Raw genomic sequence first — 17,879 nt, 5'->3', positions numbered from 1 at the left:
GCATATGGATGACAATACGGATGAAAATCATCTGAATTTTCTGAATAAAATTTGGACTATTTTTCATATACCTCTCTGACACTGGCCTATTTGCGTATGCAAACCTTCATCCCCACAGTCATGCTCAGTTGACTGATGTCAGTGCACTGACTTTAAGGAAGTAAAAAGTAACCATCATCTTAATTTTTATTTCATAAGTCAATAGCGCACATGAAAATAAGAAAGTTTGTAACATCTTATCAAAGAAATCAGCTTTTTTCTACTCCAGAGCAAAGGAAAACAGTAGAGGGAGAAGCACACATATAGGGTCAAACCCCAATATAGGAGATGAACATATCAATCAGAGGTGCTTACCTAGGGTGGTTATGTAAGACTCAACCAATGTAAAGGTATCAGATAGCCAGCTGCCGCTGGGGCTGAATTCCACCAGATGAATTAACCAAACAGGATAAAAACACATTTAAAAGCTGGATGTGATGCTGGGAAAAGTCTCTTGCTGCGGTAATAGTTGAAGGTTCTTTATTGTGCACTACGCGTTTCAATGCCATACTGGTATCTTTATCAAGTGAATGCCAGTACGGCATTGAAACGCGTAGTGGACAATAAAGAACCTTCAAATATTACTGCAGAAGAGACTTTTTCAAGCAGCGCAGTCAGCTTTTAAACATGTTTTTATCCTCTTTCGCCTCCAGGACTGATCATTCTCAGAATTCTCAATTCATGGGTAAAATCTGTATTCAGTCAAGGAGGAGCAAGAAGCAGAGGTCCTGCCTCTTCACCCCCTTCTCCCATCTGTATAAAATCTTATCAGTAGCAGCTGCCATCTCCTATCTCAGTAATGTAACAATCTGTCTTCACTGAATACAGATTGTACTCGTGAATTCAGGATTTTGAAAATTAATGATCAGCCCTGGCAGAGAAAGAAGCGGATTTCTCTAAGATGTATTACAAAGTTTTTTTTATTTTCATGTGTACTATGGATTTATGAAATGAAAATTTAAATGATGGTTACTCTTTAAGGTTTCACTTTCTGCAACAATGTGGTCCGGTTTTTTTTTGTTACTTTTTTAACATGGCAGGAAATGCAGAGTAAGCTCCATCCTTAACAGTTTCATAGAGCAGACTGAATATTTTAGCGAGTTAGTTGCTAGTCATTCTCTTCAGCTATATCATACTGACAGCTTGATACCATTTGAGATGAAATATGTATTTTGTTTTATCAGCCAATATGTAACTGGATGAATATAATTTCTTTACAGATTTCTTATCTTTATTTTAACCAGAATCATGGAGTTTGAGCCATAGCTGGATTTTCCTTGAACTGGTGCATGATTTGTTTTACTGCCCTTAACATGAAACAAAATACTCTGCCCAAAGCAGAATGACTTGCTGGTGCTTTTCAGGGTTCCCAGCACCCAGGGCACATGCCAGTAGCCGGGGCTATGCTCCTGCATTGTATTATAGCTGGGTTTATCAGAATATTGTAAAAGTATAAAACAATTTAAATTGCTACATAGATTTCTTTACAGATTTCTTATCTTTATTTTAACCAGAATCATGGAGTTTGAGCCATAGCTGATGTGAGGCAGTGACTGGGATTGTATACGAGGGACGTTATATCTCCCCCAGAACGTGTACAGAGACCTATTAAATCCATTGGAGTGCATTGCAGTCACAAACTCCTCTGCGGCTGCAATGCAGGAATGAAGTGAACATTGCCCTGGTCATGCTATCTGGCTAAGGCAGATTAAGTAAAACCCGGCAGGGCCTTCATTTCTTGGGGGAGGCTACAGGAAGGCAGTGGGGCGGCCTCCTCCCACCAACCCAGGTTTTCCAGTGCCTTTTGCCACAGGTCCTTTAAAAACCCTGCATTAAGGATTAGTGTTGTTCAGTGTTGGGACCTGCTAGGAGCATAGCAGGAAAGCTCGGCGGATCTGTGAGTAGCTGTACCCACGCGTGAGAAGGCTCTGTACCCGTCAGGCTCTGAGCGGCCTGGCGCGGCTGTTGCCCCCGGCAACCATTGTCATGGACTTGTGTTAACCCGGCTCCAAACCAGAGGACTTTGTTACCTGTAAGCTTTACTGAATAAAAGCTCCTTATGTTGGACTTGCTTGGGTCACTGCCTCAGTTACTGCACAGTGTGAACACCGCCGCCCTACACTGGATTTTCCTTGAACTGGTGCATGATTTGTTTTACTGCCCTTAACATGAAACAAAATACTCTGCCCAAAGCAGAATGACTTGCTGGTGCTTTTCAGGGTTCCCAGCACCCAGGGCACATGCCGTGTCAGTAGCCGAGGCTATGCTCCTGCATTGTATTATACAGAAACAGAGACCTGCATAATGTAGAGAAAATGGGATAGGTATCCGGTGATCAATGCCGAATCCTAGCCACCAAAAAAGCCTACTCAAAACTATGTAATTAAAAAAGGAGAAAGAGTAGCATGGCATATATCAAATTTTATTAAGAAGGGATATTTAAAATTACAATATCATATAAATACATAATACACAAATGTGACATGGGAACAAAGTAGGTCGGGTGATATGACATCCTGCCTCGTCAGAATAGGCCTCAGTATATACCATAGGAGTAGCAGGAGGTGATATCCATCTTGTTCATTCTCGTCTCGATTATTGCAACTCTCTACTAATCGGTCTCCCTCTTACTAAACTCTCTCCTCTCAAATCCGTCCTTAACGCAGCAGCAAGGATCATATTCCTCGCCAACCACTACACAGTTGCCTCTTCCCTGCGCCAGTCATTGCATTGGTTGCTCATCCAATATAGAGTTCAATTTAAACTTATCACGCTTACCCACAAAGCGCTCCATGCTTCAGTACCCCCCTACATCTCCTCCCTTGTCTCAGTCTACCACCCTACACGTGCCCTCCTTTCTGCCAATGACTTAAAACTAAAATCCTCCGTAATCCGAACTTCCCACTCCCGTCTCCAAGATTTCTCGCGTGCTGCACCAATTCTTTGGAATGCACTACCCAGGACAGTTTGATTGATTCCCAATACCCACAGTTTCAAGCGGACCCTAAAAACCCATTTCTTTAGACTGGCACACTGTCCGTTCCAGTATTGGCCCATATTAAAATCTTCAATTTCAGGTTCATACCATCCATGTACTTAATAGCCTCGGTCAGGACTGCACACATACTGGCAGGCGACCAGTCCATGTATTATTATTTATCTTATTTAGTATATCAAGGCTGCATTATACAATATATGTACATTTTACCTTTTGTGTCTCCCCCTTTTCCTCATAGACTGTAAGCTTGCGAGCAGGGCCCTCACTCCATTCAATATGAGATATGCTTATTCTGTATAAGTCACCCCTAAAATTGTAAAGTGCTGCGGAATATGTTGGCACTATAAAAATAAAAAATTATTATTAAAACTTATTATAGAATAGCCAAACGGCTTATACCAAGGTATAAGAGTAAACATATTCAAGTGATAAAAGAAGCCGCAATCTCCAAGAGACTTACCACATCGAAATAGTGCCCATGAACCGAGGCAGGGTGTCACAAAGAGCTGTGAAAGTGAAAGTAACACACCCCAACGCACGTTTCGCCTGTATCCAGGAAGGTTTTCTCAAGAGGCACTGTTTAGTGACTCACAAGGACCTTCTTAAATACACCCCTAGATGGTCATCTGACAGGTCATGTGACCATACAATGTCAGGTCCTATTGTGCCAGCAAAGACTTTCTTAAACACGCCCCTGAATGATCACCTGACCGGTCATGTGACCGTACAATGTCAGGTCCTATTGTGCCAGCATACTTGATGGCGAATGCGTAATGAGCACCGCCCCCCCCCCGCCGCACGAGTCCCAGATGTCAAGCTGTCAGCGCGTGTCCAGGAGCAGGCGTGACTGCACACCCAAGACACACAGAGGGCATATAGACCGGCGGGCACGTGCGTGCCGAGGACGCGCACCACCGCGCAGGCGCACAGCAGCAAGGCATATAACAGGGGCTAAGTATAAACAAAAGAAGAGAAGGTGCTGGTATCCATGTTATAGCAAATATAACAATATGTATCTCCCAAAATGTAATAGTGCTAGGGTGAGACAGCAGTAGGGTATATATCTATGCAATAAAAAAAATCCACAGAAATACCATCACTCATATTATGAAAATACATACATAATAAACCACAAATAAAGAGGAGTTTGTATAGACAAATGCACGAAAATTCCCACCCCATCAAGCAATAACGCAGCAAATGGGTAGATCTGAACAAATACGAAGCTATACAGGAGAATGTCCGAAGGTAAGCAGGAATGATCGGACCCAATAGCCAAATGGGGTACATAGGAAGGTCCAGATGAAAAATCACTATATAAAACAAAAAAAGAATAAAGTTAAAAACAATGAAAATAATAAAATAAAATCAAACTATAAACAACAGCCCAGTCCAGAGCGGAAAAGGACAAAAAATCAAAGATGGCAGGAGAGCACATATTTTTAAAGGAAAGAAGAAAAACCCAAACTTTCATTCAGACCCCGCGGAGCCATGGTGTCCAGGATGGAAATCCATCTAGCCTCCCTCTGTGCCATTAGTTGCCTGGCATTACCCCCCGGGAGCCAAGATTAACTACATCGATACCACGTATCTTGAAGCTTTTAGGATCGCATTTATGAACTGCTTTAAAATGTCGTGGCAGCGTCTTCAGCTCCCGGGGGTCGGCAATCATTCTGGCCGCGCCAATGTCCTGCACGTAATCCCGCACCCTGACCCTAAGTTCTCTAGAAGTTAATCCTACATATATTAATTGGCAAGCACACGTGGCATAATATACCACTTGTGTAGTGCCACATGAGACATATTTGCGGATTTGAAAAGAGCGAGATTGGTCTGAAGATGTGAACGAGGAGCACCGCAGGACATTGGCGCAAGCCAGACAATGGCCACAGGGGAAACAGCCCACCATGGGTCATAAGTGAATACAGATTGTACTCATGAATTCAGGATTTTGAAAATGAATGATCAGTCTTGGCGGAGAAAGAAGCGGATTTCCCTGATAAGATATATTACGTTTTTTATTTTCATGTGTACTATGGATTTATGAAATGAAAATTTAAATGATGGTTACTCTTTAAGGTTTCACTTTCTGCAACAATTTGGTCCGTTTTTTTGTTAATTTTTTAACATGGCAGGAAATGCAGAGTAAGCTCCTTCCTTAACAGTTTCATAGAGCAGACTGAATATTTTAGCGAGTTAGTTGCTAGTCATTCTCTTCAGCTATATCATACTGACAGCTTGATACCATTTGAGATGAAATATGTATTTTGTTTTATCAGCCAGTATGTAAGTGGATGAATATAATTTCTTTACAGATTTCTTATCTTTATTTTAACCAGAATCATGGAGTTTGAGCCATAGCTGGATTTTCCTTGAACTGGTGCATGATTTGTTTTACTGCCCTTAACATGAAACAAAATACTCTGCCCAAAGCAGAATGACTAGCTGGTGCTTTTCAGGGTTCCCAGCACCCAGGGCACATGCCAGTAGCCGGGGCTATGCTCCTGCATTGTATTATAGCTGGGTTTATCAGAATATTGTAAAAGTATAAAACAATTTAAATTGCTGCATAGATTTATAAACCCATCAAGGGCAGAAAGGCGGCTCAATGGTTAGCATTGTTGTTTTGCATCACTGGGGACATGAGTTCAAATCCCACCAAAGACAACAGTTTCCTCCAGGTTCTCTGGTTTCCTCCCACACTCTAAACACATACGGACCGGGAATTTAGATTGTGAGCCCCAATGGGGACAGTGATGATGATGTCTGCAAAGTGCTGTGGTGCTATATATGTAAAATAAATATTTGTATCAGTAGACATATATAATATTACATATTTACTAATCCTCACTTATTTTAGATAGTGAAAACTCAGAGCAGATTTAAAAGGCACCAAATTTATATCAGTGGCTCTTGCTATTTGCTGCCTATTTAAAGGGGTTGTCCATTACTTTAATATTGATGGACTATCTTTAGGATAGGTCATCAATATCAAACCAGTGGGGGTGCAACAGACGGCACCCCCACCAATCAGCTGCTCCCTGTGCCTGCAATCAGTTGCAGAGCTACGCAGCACAATTCTGTCAACTACATGGGGCCATGGCTGGATACTGCACATCCGTCTCCATTCCAATGAATAAGGGTGGATCTGCAGTACCCCACTATGCAGTTAATGGAGCTTTCTCTTTCCACTCCAGAACTAACTACACCTGGCCGCTGCCGGCACTTGGATATATACAGATCGGCGGGGGTGCTGGGTGTTGCCCACTGATGACCTATCCTAAAGCTGGGGTCACACGACTGTCTTTCTCTCATCCGAAATTATGCTAATCAGACTATCAGAGTTTGATCATATTTTGACCAGAGTGATCTGATTTTCTCGGATGAGGAGAAACAATAAAATAAATTTCTCCATCTTCCCCATTCAGTCTGTCCTTGAAAATCGGACTGCAATCAGATATCATCCGAGTACGGTCCGATGTTTTCCATGGACCCACAGATATGAATGGCTGAGTGCCATCAGATAATCGGATGCAACTCGGCATGCTGCATTTTTTCCCCCTCAGACTGACTGGGTCTGAGGAAAAAATCAGACATGTGCACGGCCCCATAGAATAACATAGGGACGAGTGCTATCTGTCAAAATGACGGATAGCACTCTTCTGATTTTTAAGGTCTTGTACACAAGCCCTAAAGATAAATCATGAATGTTAAAGTAACAGAGAACCAATTTAAAAACTTTTGTTTAACTTTACAATCCCGGACAGTTGCTTAATTTTGGAGCATATTGTGGCATTTCAAGCTACCCCCTTTCCTGGTAATCCACAACCCTTTACATGAGGTTATGCCCCATTGTTGAGCAAGATGGAAACAGCGCTGGAAACCTATATGTGGTGCACGGCATGTATGACAGTTTTGGGTGGAAATTGAGCCAGAATTTTGATGCATTTAGCTTAGTAAATCTCGTATCTGCTCGAACAAATTGTGAATTGCCAATCTAAGAAGAAGAAAAGATACTGTGCAATAAATTCAATTGTCATATCTAGATGACTACTTTATATATGTTTTTACTTACGTATCGAGCCTCACATGCAGAAGAGTTAGCATTAACCTGTCATTTGAGGGTTTTATCCACCCACAGCTTTTTGACGTGGATTTTTCAGACTGAAAAGTCCACATCAATAGAAGCTCCAGAAATAATACTTGTTGGTGCTTATTTGGTGGGTTTTTGATAATTTTTTTTTTTGTGTATGGGGTGTTTGTTTGTTTTTTCTTTCTTGCTTCAATTGATTTGTCAAAGTCAAATTTGAAAAAAAAAAATTCAAGCAGAAACATTGATATGTTGCTTCTTTTTCCACAAACAGCACAATGTGCACTATAGGCAAGTTTTTCCTTTGAAATGAATATGTCAAAGAATATTTGGAAAGCAATATTTTTTTTTCATGTGGATATTGGATTCTGGAGAAAAATCTGCTCCAAATCCACCTACATAACATCTACACCCTCTGCTGCCTATACATACTCACATGTAAAGCGGCATGGAATAAATGGCGCTATAATAATAATAAATAATAATAATATTAGATTAATTTGGTTCCCAGCAATCCTATTGTGTATTGGGGTCATCTGGCTGTCCTCTGATGTCAGGAGTAATGAGGGTAGGGCATGAATTACAGCATGCCAGATGCTTGTGTTCTACCTGGAGGTAAATCACTGTCATAGGTGTCTGGCTCCCGCTTGTCTCAATCTCCCAATCTGTGGGAATATTAAAATACAGTGAAGTAGAAAGCCCAAAACAGAGGCATGAAGGTTAAAATGGCATCTAAGCAGCAGAAAATCTAATATGAAAGTTCTTTCTGTAATTTGCAACATTGAAAGTAAGACTTTAATTTTATATTTAGAAGACAAAGGCATCTTCTATTCTGATTATTGAGTCTGGAGAGCTTTAGCATTTTGGGGTACCAATCTTGAAGAGTAACCGTCGTTTCATAATATATTTCATAACTCAATAGCGCACATGAAAATAAGCAACTTTGTAATATATCTTATCAGAGAAATCTGCTTCTTTCTCTGTCAAGATTGGTCTTTCATTTTCAAAATTCTGAATTCTCAGGTAAAATCTGTATTCAGTGAGGACAGATTATTACATTACTGAGATAGGAGATGGCAGTTACTACAGACAGGATTTTGTGCAAAGGGGAGGAGGGATGATCTTATCAGTAGCAACTGTCATCTTCTATGTCAGTGATGTAACAATCTATCTTCGCTGAATACAGATTCAACCTGAAAATTGAGATTTTTGAAACTAAAAGATCAGTTCTGGCTGAGAAAGTAACAGATTTCTCTGATAAGATATATTACAAAGTTGCTTATTTTCATGTGTACTATTGATTTAAAAAATAAAAATTAAAACAATGGTTACACTTTAACTATTGCTCCATAGTCTGGAACAAAAATCTTTTTTTGTAGAACTCATCCCCATGCTCTAACACATACTGGTGGACTGATCTAATAAAAAAGCACCTTATGTAACCACTATTCCTCACATCCTGAATTAAAAAAAGGGGAAGTGAAGATTTACATGATGCAACTTGAAACTAGAAGGAAGTTCATTTCGTATAATCAGTTATATATTGTGTGAATATTTAGAGGTAGTGTAAGTCACCTCTATAACCTACAATAGTCCACAATGGAAACACTGTAATAAACTGATCATGTTCCCCAGACCACTCATACTATGACTGAGCCACAATGTGCCATTTTCTATGAGCTATAGAAAAAATATCCTGCAAAATGTTTAGAAAATTAGGTGCGAGTGTAGGACCTATTACAGGCAAAACATCCAGGAGAAGAAATCACTTGTTATGAGATTGTAATTTCCTTATTTTGTTATGATGTGACATTTGACATTTTTATGTTACATTAAAGAATAAACATTCAAAAAGGTCCAAGATGATCAAAACTTCTGATACTTACAAAGTGGGTGTCTATAGGGCGCTAAACGAATGAACAGTAGAGGTGAAAAAAATTTTTTAGGGCTAAAAAATACATTTAATGAGCCCTTTCCACAACGCGTTTCGATAGTAAACTATCTTCCTCAGGTGGTACAAGGGTATGAGCACAAACATAAAATATATATAGACAAAGATTCACAATGATTGGTTGATACTAATAAGTTAACCTGGGTCCAAACAAAGGAAACCCTTCATGTGCTGGTGCGAAGTGTCCACATTGGTTTCACATAAGCCACCTTCACATGAATACAAAGTATCAAAAACACATTGGATAAAGTATAGAATATGGCAATGCATGTTGGTAAACAGTTATACAAAAATACATCTGTAGTGCCTGTTGGTAAAGTTATACAAAAATACATCTGTAGTGCCTTTACTGAAATACATCTGTAGTGCATTGCCATATGTTTGGACCCAGGTTAACTAATTAGTATCAACCAATCATTGTGAATCTTTGTCTATATATATTTTATGTTTGTGCTCATACCCTTGTACCACCTGAGGAAGATAGTTTACTATCGAAACGCGTTGTGGAAAGGGCTCATTAAATTTATTTTTTAGCCCTAAAAAAAAATTTTCACCTCTAGTGTTCATTCGTTTAGCGCCCTAGAGACCGCTTTTTTATTTATTTGGACCACTTTCAATCCCCCTTTGGGGGTTAGCGGCAGGAGCAGCTTCTAGTTAATCATTCTTAAATCCCCCCACTATAAACTTCCCCTTTGGCTGCTCAACTCAGGACCTGCGGTTGGGGGCTGCACTCTCCTAGCTTTCAGGACCTGTGGTGATGCACATCTGATCCTGAGTCACGTGATCTGTGGGCGGACACGTGGCCTGCAATTTTGGAACCTGGAAGGGGTGAGCACGAGCGGCGGTCTGCAGCACACGGCACGTGGTGTGCCAAGCTACCTGTACCTTGCGGTGAGACGTGCCTGCTCCTTCCATTTTCACACTAACACCGGAGTTGTGCAGGGGTGCACAACTCCAACAGGTGAGTGGCCTTTTGGCTGTTTCCGTCACATCTACCTATCAGGTCCTTCACATAGCGCGCTTTTTCTCCCTTTCTCTTCCACTTACCAAGTGGCTAACATATTGTGCTTCATGCTGTTTAAGCTTGGATAATTGTGTTTCAATAAAATAAGGATTAGGCATTGGACATACTTGTCTTCAGGAACACTTTAGAAACAAGGAGTAGGAAGAATACTTTGGACAGAAAGCACTAGTTAGCGGTAGACACACCAGGAGATTAGACTCAGCATTAAAGCAGGTGTAGACGACTGTTTCCTCTCCATCTGAAAAGAACAGTCCTGTTATGCTAGTCACACTCTGATGAGAGTTTGATCAGAGTGGGATCTGATTTTCTTGGTGGAAACAGTTTCTCCACCATCTTCATTATGTCAAGTCTGTGAAAATTGGATGTTATCTAAATGTGGTCCAATTTTTTGCACTGACCAATAGACATGAATGGGCTCCCTAACATAGAGGCTGTAGCCAACAGAGAAGTTTTCCAAGTTCTTCAGGAACCCAAAATTCTCCTTCCTACACCAATTCCGGAGACCTAAGCTCCTGCTGCCTCTCTGTTGTGGCACAAGCAGTATTTTGAGGTCCTTGCCTTAAGCTTATGACCTAATTCCCTAACATTATTTTTAAGGATCTTCCACCTACTTCTAACTTTGTCATTGGTGCTAATTTGTACCATGACTGCTGGGTCCTCCCTCAGTCAACCCTGATTCGCTATGTAATAAACTCAAGCACCAGGAAGATAACAAACCATTTGGTGATCACTGTCTTTGTGACTGCTTGTCCAGTCTGTTCCCCTAATAATTGAATCCCCACTATCAGTACCTGTGTGGCCTGCCCTGCGCTCCTATTCCCCTCTTTACTGGAGCAGACACTCCCCCGGCTTTTAGAGGATGTGTCTTGCTGCTACTCCTGTACTGACACCTCCCACATCTGTCAACCTTAGCAAACTTGTTGGGGTGTGTCAGATCACTAATACCCTCCCAGACTCTCTTCCCTCTATCCCACCTTCTTACTATCACCCAAGTAGCTGCCTTATTGTCTTGCAGTTGCATGTCACTGTCTTCCCCCACATCTACCTCAGTGAGCAGCTGCTCAGTGAGAAGCAATCTGCTTTCCATATTGTCAGTTTATCTCAGTGTTGAAGATGCTCATTCAGATCCAGTACCTGAGCTTCCAAAGGTACAACGTGTACACATCTCGCTCTTTAATGCACCCTTAAAGAGGTTCTCCGAGAAATTGAATAAAATAAATAAATGACATTTAAATATCACAAATTTTACTAAATACCTTAATTTAGCAAAAATTTAGCATAAAGGTAATCTTTATTTAATGAACTGTCAGGGCTTTAAATATGTCAGCTGTCATAGCAGTTTCCCAGCCGTTCCAGCTGTGACGAAGTAGGACAGGTTGCGTAAAGACATCTGCTCCAGACTGACGTAGGGTGAGGATAGCATCCTGTCAGGTATCCTGAACATGCAATCCTCTGTTCACTGAATCTGACAGGACTAGTGAGGAGTGAGTGCGGACTAAAGCTGGAGATAACCTTTCTTTGCCTGACTTAGAACATTTATCTCAGTCATTCTGACAAGTTCACCTGTATTTTATTCTGTATAGGCTGTATTGGGGGCCATTACTGTGTAAGAACCTGGGATTACGAGGGGCTCTTCTAGTACCCTGGAGGGCTAGTTTGTCCCCAATTGAAGCTGAAACTACAGCTGCCTGGTTGTATGGTTCAATTTTGTAGCCATTCAGCATATCGCTGTACTGTCTCGGTTTATATAAAAGGTAATTCCATTCATTAGTATATTTTAACAATTTTTTAGGATTGCCGTAATGTATGTATGTAGACCCACACATGGTAAACCTATTCATTGCAAGAGTTGCTTGTTTGTGTTTAAACACTCCTGAACTTTTCTTTACCCTGAAACCACAACTTTAATTCACTGACATCTACAAGCTTTATCTGTTATTGTAGATATACAGTAATATGTTATATATATTCTGTCATTTCAAAAACCAAAGGGGATGGCACTCTGCCAGTGACAGGACTTCCATTTAGCCTGTATGAAGAATCACTGGTGGCGTATATAAACGAATAGGTGTTAAATAAAAAAAAAGAGTGCTGAACTCATTATGGTTAAAATGTATCAACAAGGGATGTGACAAGAATATAATAAACACATACAAGAAATATTGTTCTATGCATTATAATGTACATAAACTTAACATGCACAGAAATGGATGGGAATTTTTGCTACAGGAAATTAACGGAGAATATTGCAACAAGGAGAAACCCATCCAAAATCCTCTGACACATCATAGATGCTTTGTAAAGTATCACAAGTATGAAGACCGCTCTCTCTGACCAGCATTGATTTGCAAATTATAGGCCCCGATTCACATTAGATAAAAGATGTCAGAGCCTGACGGTTTTAGCAAGATCAACCAACCGTCTATTGTACCTTCCTGACTTTCTCCCGACACATGATATCGGGGAAGATAAGAGTCGGAGTTTGAATTTAAACACCTGACGCTATTGTTCAGGACGTAGGCCGTGGCCTGGGTGTCTGACAGCTTCTTTCTCTACCCATTGAAAATAAATGATTTCTTGGCTGAGTTAATGGTTGATTTGTATGGGGGAGTCAGGAGAGATAGCTGTCGGGGCGATACAATGTGATGTATCATGCAACAAGAAAATCATGGTGTTGCACGGCACGTTATTTGTGCATTGTACAATTATTATAACTGTACACTGCACACATAATAATTGTCAGTGGGGTTGAATTGCAACAAGTGACCCACAACAACACAGCAGTTACAAAAAATCCAACCTTATTGAATGTAACTTTCACCCTCTAGGACAGTCAGTGGTTAGCACTGCAGTGCTGGGTTTAAGTCACATGAAGGACAACCTCTGCAAGGAGTTTCTATGTTCTCCCCATGTTTGCGTGGGTTACCTCTGGGTGCTCCACTTTCCTCCGAATTCCTCAGTTTCCACCCACACTACAAAAGACAAACTGATAGCGAATTTAGATTGTGAGCTCCAAAGGGAACAGTGATAATGTCTGTGAAGTGCTGTGGAATATGATGGTGCTATATACGTAACCATAATAATTAAATATATCTATCACAGCTGAAAAAGATGGTATACCTACTTTGATAATCCATATCAGAATGGTTATAAACAGGGGTCAATCTGAAGGGGGCATTTCCCCGGGCGCCACCAGCAGGGCTGCACTGTTGGACCACCTAATACAGCGGTCTGAGGTGTCTCCCCTGCAGCTACATTTTGTCGTCCCCCATACTGGGATTCGGCCGTTCTCTGAGCCGGCTGTCAGACGCGAGTATAATTGAAGCTCTGGGCAAAGTGAGCAGAGTGATCAGGTTAGTTGATCACTCTGCCTACATTACTCTCCAGTGCTGCATAGGCGCAATGAATGTCGGTCAGGTAAGCTCTCCCCTGAAGCTGAAGAGACTAAAGTTTTATTGTTGGGGGGGGAAGAGACATTATAAGGAGTGGGGAAAGGATTGGTGTGGACACAGTATGAGAAGTGGGGGGGATTGGTGCGGACACAGTATGAGGAGTGGGGGGACTGGTACTGCGAACAAAGTATGAGGAGCGGGGAAAATTAGTGCTGTGGACACAGTATGAGGAGCGGGGAAAATTGGTGCTGCAAACACAGTATGAGCAGTGGAGGGGATTGGTGCTGTGGACACAGTATAAGGAGCAGGGAAGATTGGTGCTCCGGACACAGTATGAAGAGTGGGGTGATTGGTGTGGACCCAGTATGAGGAGTAGGAGGATTGGTGCTGCAGACACAGTATGAGGAGTAGGCGGGATTGGTGTGGACACAGTTTGAAGAGTGGGGGATTGGTGCCGTGGACACAGTAAGAGGAGCGTGGGGGATTTGTGTGGACACAGTATGAAGAGTGGTGAAGATTACTATTGAGGAGCGGGGAAAGTTGGTGATGCAGACACAGTATGAGGAGTGGGGGGGATTGGTGCTCCAGACACAGTATGAGGAGCGGGGGGATTGGTGCTACGGACACAGTATGAGGAGCGGGGAAAATTGGTGCTGTGGACACAGTATGATTAGTGGGAGGGATCGGTGCTGCAGACACAGCATGAGGAGCAGGGAAGATTGGTGCTGTGGACACAGTAGGAATGGGGAGAGACTGATGCGGATACAGTATGAGGAGTGGGGAAGATTGGTGCTGCGGCACATTTTGAGGAATGAGGGGAGTAGTGCCGCAAACACAGTATAAGGAGTGGGGGGGATTGGTGCTACGGACACAGTATGAGGAGCGGGGAAGATTGGTAGTGCAGACACAATCTGATAAGTGGGAAAGATTGGTTCTGCGGACACAGTATGAGGAGTGGGGAGGATCGGTGCAGCGGAGACAGTATGAGGAGAGGGGAAGATTGATGCTGAGGACACAGTGTGAGGAATGGGGGGAGATTGGTACGGACACAATATGAGGAGTAGGGAGGATTGGTGCTGTGGACACAGTATGAGGAGTGTGGGATTAGTGCTACAGACACAGTATGAGGAACGGGGAAGATTGGTTCTGCGGACACAGTATGAGGAGTGGGGGGATAGGTGCTGAGGACATATGAGGAGTGGGGAGGATTGGTGCTGCAGACACAGTATGAGGAGTGGGGAAGATTGATACTACGGACACAGTATGAGAAGTGGGGAGGATTGTTGCTGTGGACACAGTATGAGGAGTGGGGAGGATTGGTGCTGCAGATACTGTATGAGGAGCAGGGAAGATTGGTGCTGCAGACAGTATGATTAATGGGGGGATCAGTGCTGCGGACACAGTATGAGGAATGGGGGAGATTAGTGCGGACACAGTATGAGGAGTGAGGAGGATTGGTGCTGCGGACACAGTATTAGGAGTGGGGGGATTGGAGATGTGTGCACAGTATGAGGAGAGGGGGATTGGTGCTGCAGACACAGTATGAGGAGTGGGGGATTGGTGCTATGGACACAGTATGAGGAGCGGGGAAGATTGGTGCCACGGACACAGTATGAGGATGTCACGGGTGTGTTAGAAGTGACAGGACAGTCGCCCTGCAGTTGGTTGCAGGAGATCTCTACGTTTGGCATTACAGACACCTTCTTAGAGGCTGTCTCTAGGACCCTGTGGCTACCTTCCTCTGGCTAAGTAACACCCTTGCCTGGGTGAATAAATACCTGCTGTGTTCTGGAGGGAGGTGCCTACGATATTCATTACTCCCTGTGAAGGCTCGAGCAAGAGCAGTACTTCTTCCTGGGGGTTCAAGGTGCTCACCACACATATAGATAAGTTCCTTGAGGGGTGTGGTTTCTAAAATGGTGTCACTTGTGGGGGGTTTCCACTGTTTAGACACATCAGGGGCTCCCCAAACGTGACATGGCGTCCACTAATTATTCAAGCAAATTTTACATTCAAAAAGTCAAATGGCGCTCCTTCTGTGTGTTCTGGAGAGAGGTGCCGGCGATATTCATTACTCCTTGTGAAGGCTCGAGCAAGAGTAGGTCTTCCTCCTCTCTGGTTTTGAGGACGTGTGCGCAGTTGTCTGGAGTAATTTAAAGCTAAGCAATTCCCTTTTGTTTGTCCCCCCTTGTTGTCTTTAGTGTCAGTGGGGATCAACTAGTGCTCATCTCCTCCCTTCCCTAGCCTTAGCCAAATGGCAGGGAAAGACAGGGCGAGGAACGCGTGCGGCGATTGGTGAAGAACCAATATAGGGACGTTAGGGTGATATTCTATGAGCCAGGAGGTCTCCACTCCCCCCTTTCCCTAGAGTCTGGGCTTCCTTTCCCTCTTCCCTTTGTGTTTCACTAAGTCTTTCCCACAACTTGCGTGACAGAGAAGCAGGGAAGATTGGTGCTGTGGACACAGTATGAGGGATGGGGGGGATTAGTGGTGCGAACACAGCATGAGGTGTGGGGGGAGATTAGTGATATGAACACAGTATGAGGAGCGGGAAGATTGCTGCAGCAGACAGTATGAGGAGTGGGGAAGATTGGTGCTGCAGACACAGTATGAGGAGTGTAGAGGATTAGTGCTGCAGACACAGTATGAGGAGTAGGGGGATTGGTGCTACAGACACAATATGAGGAGCAGGGAAGATCGATGCTGCAGACACAGTATGATAAATGGGGGGATCGGTGCAGACACAATATGAGGAGGGGGGATTGGTGCTGGTAACACAGTATGATGAGGGGGGATTGGTTAGGACACAGAATGAGGAGCGGGGAGGGGGATTGGTGCAGATACACTTTGAGGTGAGGGTATTGGTGCAGACACAGTATGAGGAGCAGGGGTGGGGGGATTGGTGTGGATTCAATATGAGGAGTGAGGGGGACCTGTGATGAGACAGTATGTCAGAATTACGAGTGAGGGGGACTTGTGAGGAAACAGCATGACAGTTTGGGAGCGAGAGAGACCCGTGAAGAAACAGTATGTTAGTATGGGAAGTGAGGGGGACCTGTGAGGAAACAGCATGTCAGTATGGGGAGTGAGGAGGAACTGTGAGGAGACGGTATGTGGGAGCGAGGGGGACCTGTGAAGAGACAGTATGGCAGTATGGGTAGTGAGGAGGATTTGTTTGGAGACAGTAAGGCAGTTTGGGGAGTGAGGGGGACCTATGAAGAGACAGTATGGCGTTTGAGGAGCAGGGGGATCTGAGACAGTATAGGGAGTGTGGAATATGTGAGGAAACAGTATGAGGAGTGGGAGGGAGTAGGTGCGTAAACGGTATGGGGACGTCTGAGGAGACAGTATGGAGTGCAAGGGGAGACAGTATGAGGAGGGAGGAGGGAAATATTTGAGGAGACTATTGAGGGGAATAGTGTGAGAAGACATTATGGGGCAGAAAAGTGTAAAGGGGCACAGAATATTGACTGAGGAGTGTGGGGGGCAGTATAGAGAGGGGGCAGCATTGGGGGACAGTGTGAGGGTACACTAAGGAGGGGAGTATGATGAGGGTCACAGTTTAGAGAATGGGCACTATAGAGGGGACAGTTTGAGGGGACAATGTGAAGAAGGGGCCCAGTGTTGAAAGGAGAGGGCAGTGTGGAGGGCATGTACTATAAGGGGCAGTGTGGTGTCATATTTTGTGCTGGGAACACAGTGAGGGGCAATTATTTATTCAGGGCCATAGTGTAGGGAGGATAATTTTATTCAGAAGCATTATAATCACGCTGCTGTTTTTAAGGTCACCGGGTCGATATGTGCTGCAGAAGACCGGAGAAAATGGAAGTCAGCAGAGATGAGCTGTGGATGTGAAAAGTCATTATGGCGCCTGAACAAGATAACGAAGAAAATAGAATGACTCCAATCAGACAAGATACCACTTATAAGGTACCTGGATGTAAATGTTTATTTGTGATACTAACTTTCATCAGTACTGTGATTCCTGTGGGATCTGATGATGTATTTCTGTACTGATGGTAGTGCTGGTGATGTATTTCTGTACTGATGTTTTTTTTGGTTATGTATTTCTATACGGATGGTGCTTTTGATGCTGTATTTCTAAACTGATGGTGGTTCTGATGATGTATTTCTGTACTGCTGGTGGTTCTGGTGATGTATTTTTTTGGTGTTATTGGTCCTGATCCTGTGCACATGTAAATCCATAACTTGTAAGATTATGTGATACATGGTCATGTTAATAAAGTATTGTGATGTCTGACAAGTTAAAAGTTGCCACATTTGTATTTATGTTAGAAGCATTGTTCAAGTTTGTGATGAGTCTGCAGTGATTCTATATGACTGCAGACTTCTGAATTCTCACAGTGAATGCATTGCACGGTCAG

The 17,879-nt window shown here is 43.0% G+C and overlaps 1 protein-coding gene and 1 long non-coding RNA gene across 3 annotated transcripts in view; one reads left to right on the top strand and one right to left on the bottom strand.

The window, feature by feature from the left end:
* Positions 1-3,660, bottom strand: part of LOC141259057 (uncharacterized) — a 157,903-nt gene extending 154,243 nt beyond the window's left edge. Inside the window, exons 1-2 of the long non-coding RNA XR_012318367.1 lie at positions 3,498-3,660; positions 3,248-3,378 (exon numbers count right to left, since the gene is read on the bottom strand). This is a non-coding gene — a long non-coding RNA (uncharacterized lncRNA). The remainder of the gene's footprint in view (positions 1-3,247; positions 3,379-3,497) is intronic.
* INPP5D (inositol polyphosphate-5-phosphatase D) overlaps positions 1-17,879 on the top strand; it is a 171,584-nt gene that overhangs the window by 22,062 nt on the left and 131,643 nt on the right. The gene's annotated exons all lie outside the window — the stretch shown is intronic.

The sequence above is a fragment of the Phyllobates terribilis genome, unplaced genomic scaffold, assembly GCF_046119375.1.
Source record: "Phyllobates terribilis strain yellow unplaced genomic scaffold, ASM4611937v1 Scaffold_3__8_contigs__length_932513732, whole genome shotgun sequence".
In the NCBI taxonomy this organism is placed as follows: domain Eukaryota; kingdom Metazoa; phylum Chordata; class Amphibia; order Anura; family Dendrobatidae; genus Phyllobates; species Phyllobates terribilis.
The sequence above is the reverse complement of the archived record's forward strand: the minus strand, read 5'-3'. Positions and strand labels throughout refer to the sequence as shown.